Consider the following 13,915-nt stretch of genomic DNA (forward strand, 5'->3'; position numbering starts at 1 on the left):
ATTTCCTTTTCATTGGTACATATGTGCTATCACCTTTGGTGCACTTATATATCATGTCATTCTTCTCCTTTCTAGCAATTTTTCAATTTTTTTTTCTTTTATACCACTTGTTACTAATAACCAGTCACTTTTATATGGCTTCGGCACATTCTTATATGATATACTCTCATGTATATACTTCCTTACTTCGTTTTTTCACCCCCAGAATCCTCACTGCCTTTGTCCATTTTACTATTTCATCCATCTTTATGGTGATTTACATCATTTGTTGGTTCCTGGATACACGTGTGCCTCTGGGTGTCACTCCCTCAGTTCCCATCAGGACATTTTGGACGCTGATATAGCCCTGGGCCACCAGCATTCATACACTGCAACATGCTGGTTTTGAGGTAAATTACTATCATGGACCATATTCCCAGGTGGGGATTTCTCTTCTTTCTCCCCCCTTTGGTCCCACTACCCTACATACAGTTTGAGTAAAGTATATTTTCCATCTACTACTTGTTGTTCATGATGTACATTCTTTTTAGATATTTTATTGTGCATCTGCTTCTGAGGTAGTAGCATTTGGTCTACGAAACGCGTCGAGAAAATTATGATGCCAATATTATACTGAACATACCCAGTTCATCTTTTACGACATTTTATTCATATGATGTATCCATTTGTTCAACCAACCTATTGTAATGTATTGCATTGTACCACCATGTCCTTTATTATTGATTTTGATTCATTTTGGTGATGTATTTAATTTTTCATCATGTCATTTTATTGTTAATATGTGTGCTACAGGGTATGTTATGGCACCTACATTAATGTTACTATTTCAATAAATGATCCTTATGTATTGCCTATTTTATGCACTGCTTCTCATTTAAAGTGCCACCCCCCTTTTTTTATTTCAGTCTGAGTATGTGTTATTTATCACCACCCTTTGGACACGCCCATATTACCAGTTTTCTATCCAAGAACAAACCATGTGGTCGATGCCTGCAGACCTTAGTTTGTAGATTAAGCGTTTGTGGGGAACGGTGTAGAATGCCTTAGCGTAATCCAAATACACCACATCCACAGGTCTCCCCCTATCTAGCTCACAGCTCACCTCCTCATAAAATGTTAACAGGTGGGTTTGGCAAGAACATCCTTTTGTAAACCCGTGCCTATTACTGCTGATGATGCTGATGATACTTTTGTCTCTAGCAAATTCTTGGATATAGTTCCTTATCATACCTTCCAATAATTTGCATACTATTGATTTCAGGCTGACCGTCATATAGTTTCCTGGAATATGCCTCCACCCTTTTTTTTATATTTTGAATATTGGTATCACATATGCTTTCTTACAATCACCTGGTACAGTTCCTGTCCATATTTCTGTCTGCAAAGATTAGGAACAATGGTCTTGATATAACCCTACTGAGTTCCTTGTGTACTCTCGGGTGCAAGCCATCCGGTCCTGGTGATTTATTTGTGTTAATGTTATCAAGTCTTTCCTTGATTTCACCCTCTGTTGGCCACAGTGGCAAGTCCTGTGATGTGATGCTAACCATACAGTCATGGTCTGTATACCCTATGTGTAAAAACTGAGGAGAAGAAAATATTTAGTACAGTTGCCTTCTCTGTGTCTGTAACCATCCTCCCATCATTGTTAATTATGTGTGCAACGTGCTCTGACCTCGCTTTTTTGCTAATTATATATTTAAAGAATTTCCTAGATTTTTTTTTACTCTCCTCTGCTATGTGTCTTTCAAAGTCATTTTTAGCCCTCCTGATTTTGTTTTTACATTTCTTGTTAGATTCTTGTATTGGTGGAAAGCCGATAATGTCCCCTCCGATTTATATTTCTTAAAGGCCTTTTTTTTTTCTCTAATAAGCATTTTTACATTACAGTTTAGCCACCCTGGTTTGACCTTGGCTCTTCTATATTTATTGCTACTTTTGTTTAATATGTTCCTAAAGCATTCCCTTATTGCCTCCGTGTTCAATGATCCTAGGGTTAGGCCCCAATTTATGTTCTCTAATATTGAGCACAGCTCAGGAAAGTTTGCCCTCCTGAAGTTTAGGGTTCTTATGTTCCCCTCATGCCTTATTATCCTATGGTTTATGCAAAATGTGATTATCCTGTGATCGCTAGAACCCAAGTTGTCCCGTACTGATACATCTGAGATTAGAACTGAGTCATTCATAATTAATAGATCTAGCAATGCATTCTTTCTAGTAGGAGAATCCACCAAATGAGACATGTAGTTGTCCTGTAAGACATTCATGAAATGACAGCCCTTTAATGAGTGTCCCCTCTTCCCAGTCAATATCGGGATAAATTAAGTCCCCCATTACGATGACTTGTCCCTGCATTGCCACTATTCCCAACTGTGATAGAAATTCCAGCTCCACTTCCTCCCTTTGGTTGGAGGGGCCTATATCATACCCCCACTATACATTTCCCCCTTACTTCTTCCCTATGGAGTTTTACCCACTCGGATTACACCTCCACCCTCATTCCTTCCACAATGTCACTCCTCTCCACCACCCTTAAATTATTTTTTGATATAGAGACATACCCCTCACCCCCTTTTGCCTTCCCTGTCCTTCCTATACACAGAATACCCTTCAATATTTGCCAGCCAGTCATGTGAGGGGTCAAACCAAATTTCTGTTAATCCCACAATGTCTATGTCCTCCTCGTGTATTAACAGTTCCAATTCTTATATTTAGTTAGCTAGGTTCCTGGCAATTGTTTATACCCCTCTCAGAGTTGTCGGAGTTGATAGTGATTTATCATTAATTTTATTTCTGCTTGGTTTGTGATTTGTCCGCTCATTCCCCCCTGTAGTTTTCGTTACAGTTATACTGTCACTGCTGACCCCCATAATACCTTCTGTCCTTTGCTCCCTACTAACTGTCACTACTTCTGATCCATCCTCCTCCAACACCTAGTTTAAAAGCCCCTCCAACATTGTGGCCATCTTTCTTCCCAAAAGAGCTGTGCCATCCCCATTAAGGTGCAGCCCATCCTTACTAAAGAGCCTGTAACCGACTGAGAAGTCAGCCCAGTTCTCCAGGAACCCGAACCCCTCCTTCCTACACCAGTTCCTCAGCCACTTGTTCAATTCCCTAAGCTCCCTCTGCCTCTCTGATGTGTCTTGAGGTACAGGTAGTATTTCAGAATAAAACACCTCGGGGGTCCTTTTCCTCAATCTATTGCCTAAGTCCCTGAAATCATTTTTTATCATTCTCCACCTTCCTCTTACTTTGTCTACATGCATCATGACTGCTGGGTCCTCCCCAGCCCCGCCCAATAATCTGTCCACCTGATCCGCCATGTGCCGAACCCGAGCACCAGGTAAACAACATACAGTTCGGCGACCAAAATTGTTTTGACAGATAGCCCTCTCTGTCCTCTTAATAATTGAGTCCCCTACTACCATCACCTGTTTAACCTTTCCTGAGTCTGCTCCCCTCCTTCCTGGAGCCGTCGCTCCCCTGGCAGCTAGGAAAGGGTGACTGCTCCAGCACTGCCACCCCTGAGCTTATTTCCCCAACATCATGCAACTTGGCATTTGTTGGGGTGTACTAACTCAGGACTGGCCTCCCTAGCACCCTTCCCCTCCTTCTAACTGTCCAACTACCTACATTCGGTGCCTGTGTCTCAATGTCTCCACCCTGCTCTATGCTGGCCCCTGCCAGTACCTGCTGGGTAATGTCTAAGCTCCTTTCCAGGTTGTTGATACTGCGCAGTGTTGCCACCTTATTTTCTAGATCTAGGATCAGTGCTTCCAGAGAAATAAGTCGTTCACATCTCGCACAGCAGTATTCGTCCTTGATTGGTTCATCAAGGAACGCATACATGCATACATGCATGCACCCCGAATTATGCATACATGCATGCATGCATACACCCGAAACTTCCAAGAATAGAAAACCTTCTACGTCAACACTTCTAATACCATCTTCTGCCACATACACAAAATTACTAAACTATCCTTGAATGAGAAAGGATTTAACCACCCGGTAAAATGCACTTCCATGTGGAAAAAAGCACTATCACTAAACTGTGAAATACTTTGCCTACAGGAAACGCATTTTGCCCATGATGCGACACCCCCATGCAACCACAAGCAATTTCCTAATATTTTCAAATCCTGCTATTCACGGAAACAAAGGGGAGTACTAATTGTTATATGGGACACCACTCCCTTCCAACTCCACAATTGCATTATGGACCCTGAGGGACACTTCATTATCCTGATTTGCTCTGTTAACAATACCAATTACACTCTAATATCAATATATGCTCGGAACCAACGTCAAATAACTTTCCTTAAAAAATCCTCAAATCAATGAAGAACCTACAACAAGGACATATACTGGTTTGTGGTGACTTTAAACTTGTTCCAGATAATAAAATTGATTCAACCTAAGGACCCAAGCAACATTAATACCCTCTGAACAAATTTATTGATGCAAATGAATTGTTTGATGTGTGGAGGTGCTGTCACGCTAGCGAGAGAAGCTATACTTATCTTTTGCCACACCACAACACCTGCTCACATATAGATGTATATGTTTTTATCTGACAAATGGTTACTTCAAAATGTGTAGATGGCTACTATATCCACACTACCACGTCCTGATGAAGCTGATTAGTCAGCAAAATGCGTTGACATCACGCCACCTGTCTGCTGTGGCTCACCTGAGCTCACCTGGTCAGAAGCCTGAGATTTGAGAGCTGAGCATTATCCATCCTTGTTGAAGCTGTCTGGTTGGGGCCATGGAGAGTCTGGTAATGTCTGCAGCCATAGCTATGTGCTCATATCCCTCATTTGAAACTATCTAAACTCATCCTGTCTGGGCCCCTTGGAGCCTGGGATTTGTGAGCTGAGGGTGATCCATCCCCGCTGAAGCTGTCTGGCTGGGGCTATGGAGAGTATGGTAATATCTGCAGGCATTGCTATGTGTGCATATCCCTCATATGGAATTATATATAACTTATTCATGCACTGCTTGAACACTTTGGATGATATGTCCGGTATTTGTTGCAGCTTAATCAGGAAGAATTGCTTTAGAGGTCCACAACATTGTAACAAGTATATATCCCGGACATGAACTGTCGGCACTGAAGGGACACTGATATTATACACACTGCCATACATGAACTAAAATATCTTGGACTTATATTTACACTTATTATAGTGTGTGTGTATACATTTTTACTCCCCGATGTCATCGCTATAATAACCTCTAAAGTCGGATAGCCCTTTTGATATCATTGCACTATATGACTGTTACCTACACAGGTGGTGTGGAGAGCCTTGATTACAACATGGCTGGCTGCCCTGATGGTGGTTACACCTTGTAACTCTTCACTATTTCCCCATGAACTGTGTATGGACTGCCCTTGCCGACATTATATCTGGAACACATCACTGGAAGTCCGCTTTTGAAGGTATATATTCAACATGTACTTTTAAAGCCGTTTATGCTGATATGGTGCTTGGATATTGCCCTCCAGGATTTCCCCATTAATGTTATATCCAGATCCCTTGGGTTTTGAAATTTTGGCATATCCTATAGTGTCATCTCCAGGACTACTTACCTTCATGGTTTGGTGTGCAGTGAGCCCGGAATGCACCATGATCGCTATTATGTGTGAGTAATATGTATGAGTGATTTATCTTATGAGGCATTTATGTCTATTGGGATTTACTTAAAGAGCTGTATGGCACTGTGATCCTGCCTCAGAGACTCTATTTGTGTCCTGTGCTACATTTGGATGGTTTATCAATTGCTAGCCTTGGATCATGAGCTTTAAAACACACAAACCCTGAGACTGTCCAGAATGCCCCAGCAATTATTTAAATGTTGAATTCCTTTGCAGTATTATTTGGAATCTTTGCACAGACGATTTGGATCACACAAGCTATGGGATTTGATCTCATTATTCTCTTTTTACTCCCAATATTAGCCCATGTGTGGAGGCTTACCCAATGTCGTTGCTCAGCGCATGACTCAGTCTGGGTGTCAGTCCTCTTCTATCGGCTATCCTGTGTTGCCGGTCCTTAGATACACTGAGCCACTGACTGAGTCTGGCGATACTCCTGCATGACTATATTGATTCATTGCATTAGTTGACATTATATTCATATTTACGCTCTTGGTATGCCACAGCAGCATGAGATTGGCGTGCATGTATTATTGTTTTTAATGACTACATAGTCTATTATTTGGTGATAAGGTGGAAGGTTAATTTTTTCACTAATTACTGTTTTCTGATTATCAATAAACATTAGTTTTTCAATCATAATTTGTTGGTATTTTTTGGAAATGTAGCTTATTCATACCCCAGTTACTCTGATATGGTGCTTTTGGGGTAACTCTTTTTGCTAGTTGTCCCTATTTTTTTCATAATCCTTTCTTAACCATATGAGTACCACCTATTTGCTAGTATTGCAAATAGGTAAGTGAGTGTGTTTTTTCATTGGAAATTCCTTTGATATAAGCAATTCTTTAGCTTTCTATACCCTTGTTTTTTTTCCACACTACCACCTGGTCTGATCATGCACCTATAAGTTTCACTATAGCCACCAAAATCAGCCAACCCGATTCGTACATTTGGAGAGCTAATAATTTCCTCCAACTAAACAATTATTATACTGCAACCCTCAAAAAACATCTAGAAGAGCTTTTCGCCATTAATACAGAATCGGTATCGGACCTGCTGGTGGAGTGGAATGCTCACAAAGCCGTTATAAGGAGTGTTTTTAAAAACAGAACACCTTCTCTGCTCCTATCTCTGAACGCAGAGAAGGCATTTGACAGAGTACATTGGAACTACCTTTCCTCAGTATTAACTAAATTTGGAATTCAGGGACAAATGTTTATTGCCATCAAGGCTCTATACTCAACACCTTCAGCACAAGTTTACACCATGGACACCCTCTCATCCCCATTTCAAATCACTAACGGTACGAGACAGGGGTGCCCTCTCTAGCCCTTAATATTCAATCTAGCAATGGAAACCCTTGCAGAACACATTCGTTCTAACAAGAAAATTTAGGGTGTCTTAATTGCCTCCCAAGAACATAAAATCAGCCTATTTGCTGATGATGTAATACTCATGATACTATCCAGTCGCCTCCCTACCTGAAATTTAAAAGACATTAAAATGGTTTACCAAAATCTCTTATTACAAATGAAACAAATCAAAATTATATATATTGAACCTAGGGGTTGATGCTGTATCTAGTAACTTACTCCAACAGCAATTCCCTTATGCTTGGGTAGAACAGGCTATATCTGACCTTGGAATACAGGTAACTGTGTCAAACAAAACCCTACTGCAACATAACTATACACCCATTCAAACCAAACTACAAATAGACCTAAAAAAACTGGCGCCTTTTGAACTTTCATGGATTGTACGACTAGCAGCATTCAAAATGCTTCCCCTCCAACAACTTTGCCCATTTCTATTCCAACCAGCTATTTTAGATCATTTCAATCCATACTTTCTCGCTTTATATGGCAAGGCAAGACAGCCAGATGTTCCCATACAAATGTAATCAAACAACGCTCAGCTGGTGGAACTGGGTACGTAGACTTTTGTGACTACTATTTAGCTTCTGTACTCACACAGCTTAAAGATTGGTTTCTACCGCATCCCACAACACTCTGGGGGAACATCGAACCCTCCTGTTTTCCAGGAGACTCGCTATCCACCTAGCTATTATCAGTGACAATAGGGGCCCAAATTCCCTCGCAAGTACCCTCTACTGTGTCCGCAACAATACCAGCTTGGAAGGCACTCATTAAACAAACCTCTTCTTTCCCTAACAAATCCATTGTCAGTATGTCTTTAACAGCCCTGCACCACATAATAAAGTAAATCTCCTTCTCAAATTGGCAGTCAACGGGTATTCTGTTTATTAATGCCCTCTTCATTGACGCCAAATGACCTAGACGACAAATGTTGGAGGCTCTGTGGTCAGAGAGGAGATATGCTTCATATCTTTCAGAGCTGTCCCAAACTGACAAACTATTGGGCATCAATCTTTGAATTAATATCAGAAGTCACCCATACAACAGTTTTTCCTACACCAAGCTTAGCTCTCTTATCATTAGAATTGGCACATTTCCCAAGCAAATTTCAATACATTATGGCTCACATGCACAACTTCACTGAGTCTATGCACAAGTGTTAGCTCTAAGGAATAATATAATATAATATGAACGCATTTGCCACCTCTGGGACCCCTGGTTGAAATGAAAAGAGATGAATCTATGATTCGCACACTTCATATTTGGCTGGTATCTTCCTCCTATCCATAATCAGGAAACATGCATTACATCTCAGTAATGCATGTCTCCTTCCAAAATAGGAGTATTAAAAAAAAAAAGATACAAAACATACAATTTTGGGAGTATATACTCTTGCACAACTTTCAAGGATACTGATCTTTTGTGTTCTCTCACTGATACTTCTCACAATTTGTGGAAGGAATTATTGGAATGCAGTGTTTTCTGTTCCCCAAACACAGTTTGTTCCCAGATGGGGTGTCCAGGATACTAGATTCCACTCTTAACATTAGGCCTGGTATTGAGTATGACATTTAGTGACTAGAATGTTTACCTTGCTCCTATTTTATGTCATACACACTCAACTAAATGTATCTTGTCTCACTGTATATCAATTTATGACAGATCCTATTTCTTACGTGTTACTTATTGCTATATGTAAGAAATCAATAAAACAAAAGCTGATTAGGAAAAAAAAATATATATATATACAGTGCCTTGCAAAAGTATTCGGCCCCCTTGAACTTTGTGACATTTTGCCACATTTCAGGCTTCAAACATAAAGATATAAAACTGTAATTTTTGTGAAGAATCAACAACAAGTGGGACACAATCATGAAGTGAAACAAAATATTATTGGATATTCCAAACTTTGATAACAAATAAAAAACTGAAAAATTGGGCGTGCAAAATTATTCAGCCCCTTTACTTTCAGTGCAGCAAACTCTCTCCAGAAGTTCAGTGAGGATCTCTGAATGATCCAATGTTGACCTAAATGACTAATGATGATGAATAGAATCCACCTGTGTGTAATCAAGTCTCCGTATAAATGCACCTGCACTGTGATAGTCTCAGAGGTCCGTTTAAAGCGCAGAGAGCATCATGAAGAACAAGGAACACACCAGGCAGGTCCAAGATACTCTTGTGGATAAGTTTAAAGCCAGATTTGGATACAAAAAGATTTCCCAAGCTTTAAACATCCCAAGGAGCACTGTGCAAGCTATAATATTGAAATTGAAGGAGTATTAGACCACTGCAAATCTACGAAGACCTGGCCGTCCCTCTAAACTTTCAGCTCATACAAGGAGAAGACTGATCAGAGATGTAGCCAGGAGGCCCATGATCACTCTGGATGAACTGCAGAGATTTACAGCTGAGGTGGGAGACTCTGTCCATAGGACAACAATCAGTCGTATACTGCACAAATCTGGCCTTTATGGAAGAGTGGCAAGAAGAAAGCCATTTCTTAAAGATATCCATAAAAAGTGTTGTTTAAAGTTTGCCACAAGCCACCTGGGAGAAACACCAAACATGTGGAAGAAGGTGGTCTGGTCAGATGAAACCAAAATCGAACTTTTTGGCAACAATGCAAAACGTTATGTTTGGCGTAAAAGCAACACAGCTCATCGCCCTGAACACACCATCCCCACTGTCAAACATGGTGGTGGCAGCATCATGGTTTGGGCCTAATTTTCTTCAGCAGGGACAGGGAAGATGGTTAAAATTGATGGGAAGATGGATGGAGCCAAATACAGGACCATTCTGGAAGAAAACCTGATGGAGTCTGCAAAAGACCTGAGACTGGGACGGAGATTTGTCTTCCAACAAGACAATGATCCAAAACATAAAGCAAAATCTACAATGGAATGGTTCACAAATAAACATATCCAGGTGTTAGAATGGCCAAGTCAATGTCCAGACCTGAATCCAATCGAGAATCTGTGGAAAGAACTAAAAACCGCTGTTCACAAACGCTCCCCATCCAACCTCACTGAGCTCGAGCTGTTTTGCAAGGAGGAATGGGCAAAAATTTCAGTCTCTCGTTGTGCAAAACTGATAGAGACATACCCCAAGCAAATTACAGCTGTAATCGCAGCAAAAGGTGGCGCTACAAAGTATTAACTTAAGGGGGCTGAATAATTTTGCACGCCCAAATTCAGTTTTTTATTTGTTAAAAAAGTTTGAAATATCCAATAAATTTTGTTCCACTTCATGATTGTGTCCCACTTGTTGTTGGTTGTTCACAAAAATTTACAGTTTTATATCTTTATGTTTGAAATGTGGCAAAAGGTCGCAAAGTTCAAGGGGGCCGAACGAATACTTTCGCAAGGCACTGTATATATATATATATATATATATATATATATATATATTTATACAGTATATATACTGTATATACACATGTCTCCTCCTACATGTGCTAACAAAATGCACATAAAATCTCTGACTTTGCATTTAAGCTGAAAGGGAATAATTATAGATATTGCATGTGTAAACCTCTGCAGGAATATTACGATTGATCCAGTGTTTCTTACTGGCATTATAAGACTAGCTGGTGTTCTCTTTTTATTATTAAAAAAAGCAGTAACAATTTGCTGTGGTGCAGTAAAATCAGTGGACCATAAATTGCTATTGTTTTCTTTATGCCATGTTGCCAGGGAGCATTTTTATTAGAACAGCTTGCTCCATGATATAGAAAAAGTCACTTTATTATAACTTGGGAGTGTGCTGCCCATGTTGATTGAATGCTTTGTAAAAGAAACAGGGTTATATAATTACTGAACTCTATTAACAGTAAGCATTTTGCTCATATACAATGCTCTAATGGAGGTTAACTTTTTCTCTGGTTTTTAACTATACTAGATGTTTCTAGTGCTTTAAATATATATTTTTCTGTTGATATGAAAAAAAAAAAAAAAAAACAGCAAACGAATTCAGAACCGAGTATTAATATTATTATTATTTTTTTTTTTTTTATGAAGAAAATTTCATTTATATTTGTTTCCTGAGGGTGTACTTACTCTGTATGACCACTGCAGCCATTTAAATATAATAAGGGATTATTACACCATTTACATTTGGCACAATGGTAAAAGGACATTTTGTTCTCAAAGACGTCAGCCACCTACCAACTCTATTTCGGTTTACTCCTCCTTTTAGCCAAGATGCTTCTTGTAGAAAGCTTGAGAAGTATGGGGTTTAACCTTTATAAACCCAGAAGACCTAGCTGGTTTGGAAAAAAAGCATAACATCAAATAAGGAGTTGAAGGAGAAATTATTCCCATTGCCATTTGATAAAAGCTAGTGCAGTGAATATAATATCTAGGAACCCATGTACCAGCCCCCTCCCAATAAAAAAGCCAGGTTACCAGCAACTTTTTGGCAGTGCAAGAGGAGATATGGCGTAATTAGGTACAGATCACAGTGTTTGCAAGGAGAGCTAGTTTCTGCTGCTGTCGGCATCCTTAACAACCAGTGAATAGTAAGGATGATCGAACGGTTCGGGTCGACCATCGGTTCGACCCGAACATTGGATGTTCCATATTCGGCCGAATACCGAACTTTTTGCGGCAAAAGTTCGGTATTCGGACACCAGAACCGCCCAAAATGCACTGGGACAGGAACTGGGCTTTAAAAGCCCGTGATTGGCCCAGAAACGTCTGCAAAAGCCAATGAGGGGGCAGGAGTCTCCTAGGAACGTGATTGGAGTGACTACGGGGACCAGAGGCCAATCAGGAGTGAATACGCCCCACACTATATAAGATGGCCCCGCCTAACCCCTAGTACAGTTATCCAGATCCTGTTGAAGAGAGTTGAAGCAGTTCTGTCTGACTCCTGCTTGCTACACTACATTTCCTATATATGGAGTGGTTCTAAAGCTCCATATAGCAGAATTGTATTTAGCTTACAGCCAGTGTAGATAGATACAGCGATTGTGCTGGTTCTTAGAGTTACAAAAAAAAACAAAAACTTAAGGGACAGTGTCAGTCTTCTGCTGTATGGAGCTCTCTATTTAGTGGAAAGGGATATCTAGTGTAGTTCGGGAACTTTGTACTACATTAGTTAGATTTGAAAATTGAGTTTCTGTAGGGAAAGTGTGAGGGTTCTGTTTAGTGAGCACGTGGCACAGTGCTGCTCTATCACAGCAGGTGTACGTGCTTGCTAGGCAGCAAAATACAGTGACAACTTAACGCCTGTTGTTCAAAGCGTTAGGTGCACTGTACAAAAGCCTTTGCAACTGTGCATGACACGCAACTGCTGTGCTGTATCCAGCGACAACTGTGGGTCGCATAGCAGTGTGCGTTTTTCACCGCACACAGTTGGCAACGCATCAGTGACAACTTAACACCTGTTGTTCAAAGCGTTAGGTCCACTGTGCAAAAGGCTTTGCTACTGTGCGTGACACATCTGCTGTGCTGTATCCAGCGACAACTGTGGGTCGCATAGCAGTGTGCGTTTTTCACCGCACACAGTTGGCAACGCATCAGTGACAACTTAACACCTGTTGTTCAAAGCGTTAGGTCCACTGTGCAAAAGGCTTTGCTACTGTGCGTGACACATCTGCTGTGCTGTATCCAGCGACAACTGTGGGTCGCATAGCAGTGTGCGTTTTTCACCGCACACAGTTGGCAACGCATCAGTGAGAAATATGCCTGGTAGACCAAGAAAAGGCATACGTGGCCCTGCTGCGGAAAGGGGCACAGCTTCTAGGGTGTCTAGAGGCCGGGGTGGACGTGGTGGTCAGTCCTCAGCCAGGCCACCATTTGGATTGTTCTCCGGCAGTGGCCAAGCTATACGTCCACAGTATGTACAGGAGGTGGTGGACTATATGACCAAACCCTCATCATCGACATCATCTGCAACTACAGTGACCCAGGCAGAGAAAAGTGGTCAGTCTTCTGCAGTTGTCAGAACAAATACAGATGAGTCCATGTCCACCTCATGTCCTCCCTTAGACCCAACTTCAGACATGGCAGAGGAGTCAGCTGAGCTGTTTGACCACAGTGTCGGCCATCTACTCCAGCCTGATGCTCAGTCCTTTATGGAGTCTGATGTTGGGTCTGAGTTTGAGGAGGAGGCAGAGCAAACAAGAGGGGAGAGCAGACGGCCCGCTCCATCTAAGGCCGCACCTGTTGTCTCCCGGGCCAGGCCTGATGCTCAGTCTTTGATGGAGTCAGATGTTGGGTCTGAGTTTGAGGAGGAGGCAGAGCAAACAAGAGGGGAGAGCAGATGGCCCGCTCCATCTAAGGCCGCACCTGTTGTCTCCCGGGCCAGGCCTGATGCTCAGTCTTTGATGGAGTCAGATGTTGGGTCTGAGGTTGAGGAAGAGGCAGAGCAAGCAAGAGGGGAGAGCAGACGGCCCGCTCCATCTAAGGCCGCACCTGTTGTCTCCCAGGCCAGGCCTGATGCTCAGTCTTTGATGGAATCAGATGTTGGGTCTGAGGTTGAGGAGGAGGCAGAGCAAACAAGAGGGGAGAGCAGACGGCCTACTCCATCTAAGGCCGCACCTGTTGTCTCCCGGGCCACTATACACACCTCATCTTGCTGGGCCTTTTTTGAGACATCCCATGCAGATAAAACAGTTGCGATCTGCAAGATTTGTAAGAAGGGTATAAAACGTGGCAAAAATGTCAACCACCTGGGTACAAGCTGCCTAAACAGGCATTTGACAACCCACCACTCGGCCCGTTGGCAGGAGCATTTAAAGAACCCACAAAAGGGCCAAAGATCGGTCAGTCGGCCTCCTAGTTCTCCTCGCGCTCCTCCTCATGCTCCATCTGCTCCACCTGCACATCAGTCTTTTCCTGGCCCTGCTATAGTCACTCGTCACCTGTTGGCA

Source organism: Pelophylax lessonae, assembly GCF_965119305.1.
Source record: "Pelophylax lessonae genome assembly, chromosome: 4".
Lineage (NCBI taxonomy): Eukaryota > Metazoa > Chordata > Amphibia > Anura > Ranidae > Pelophylax > Pelophylax lessonae.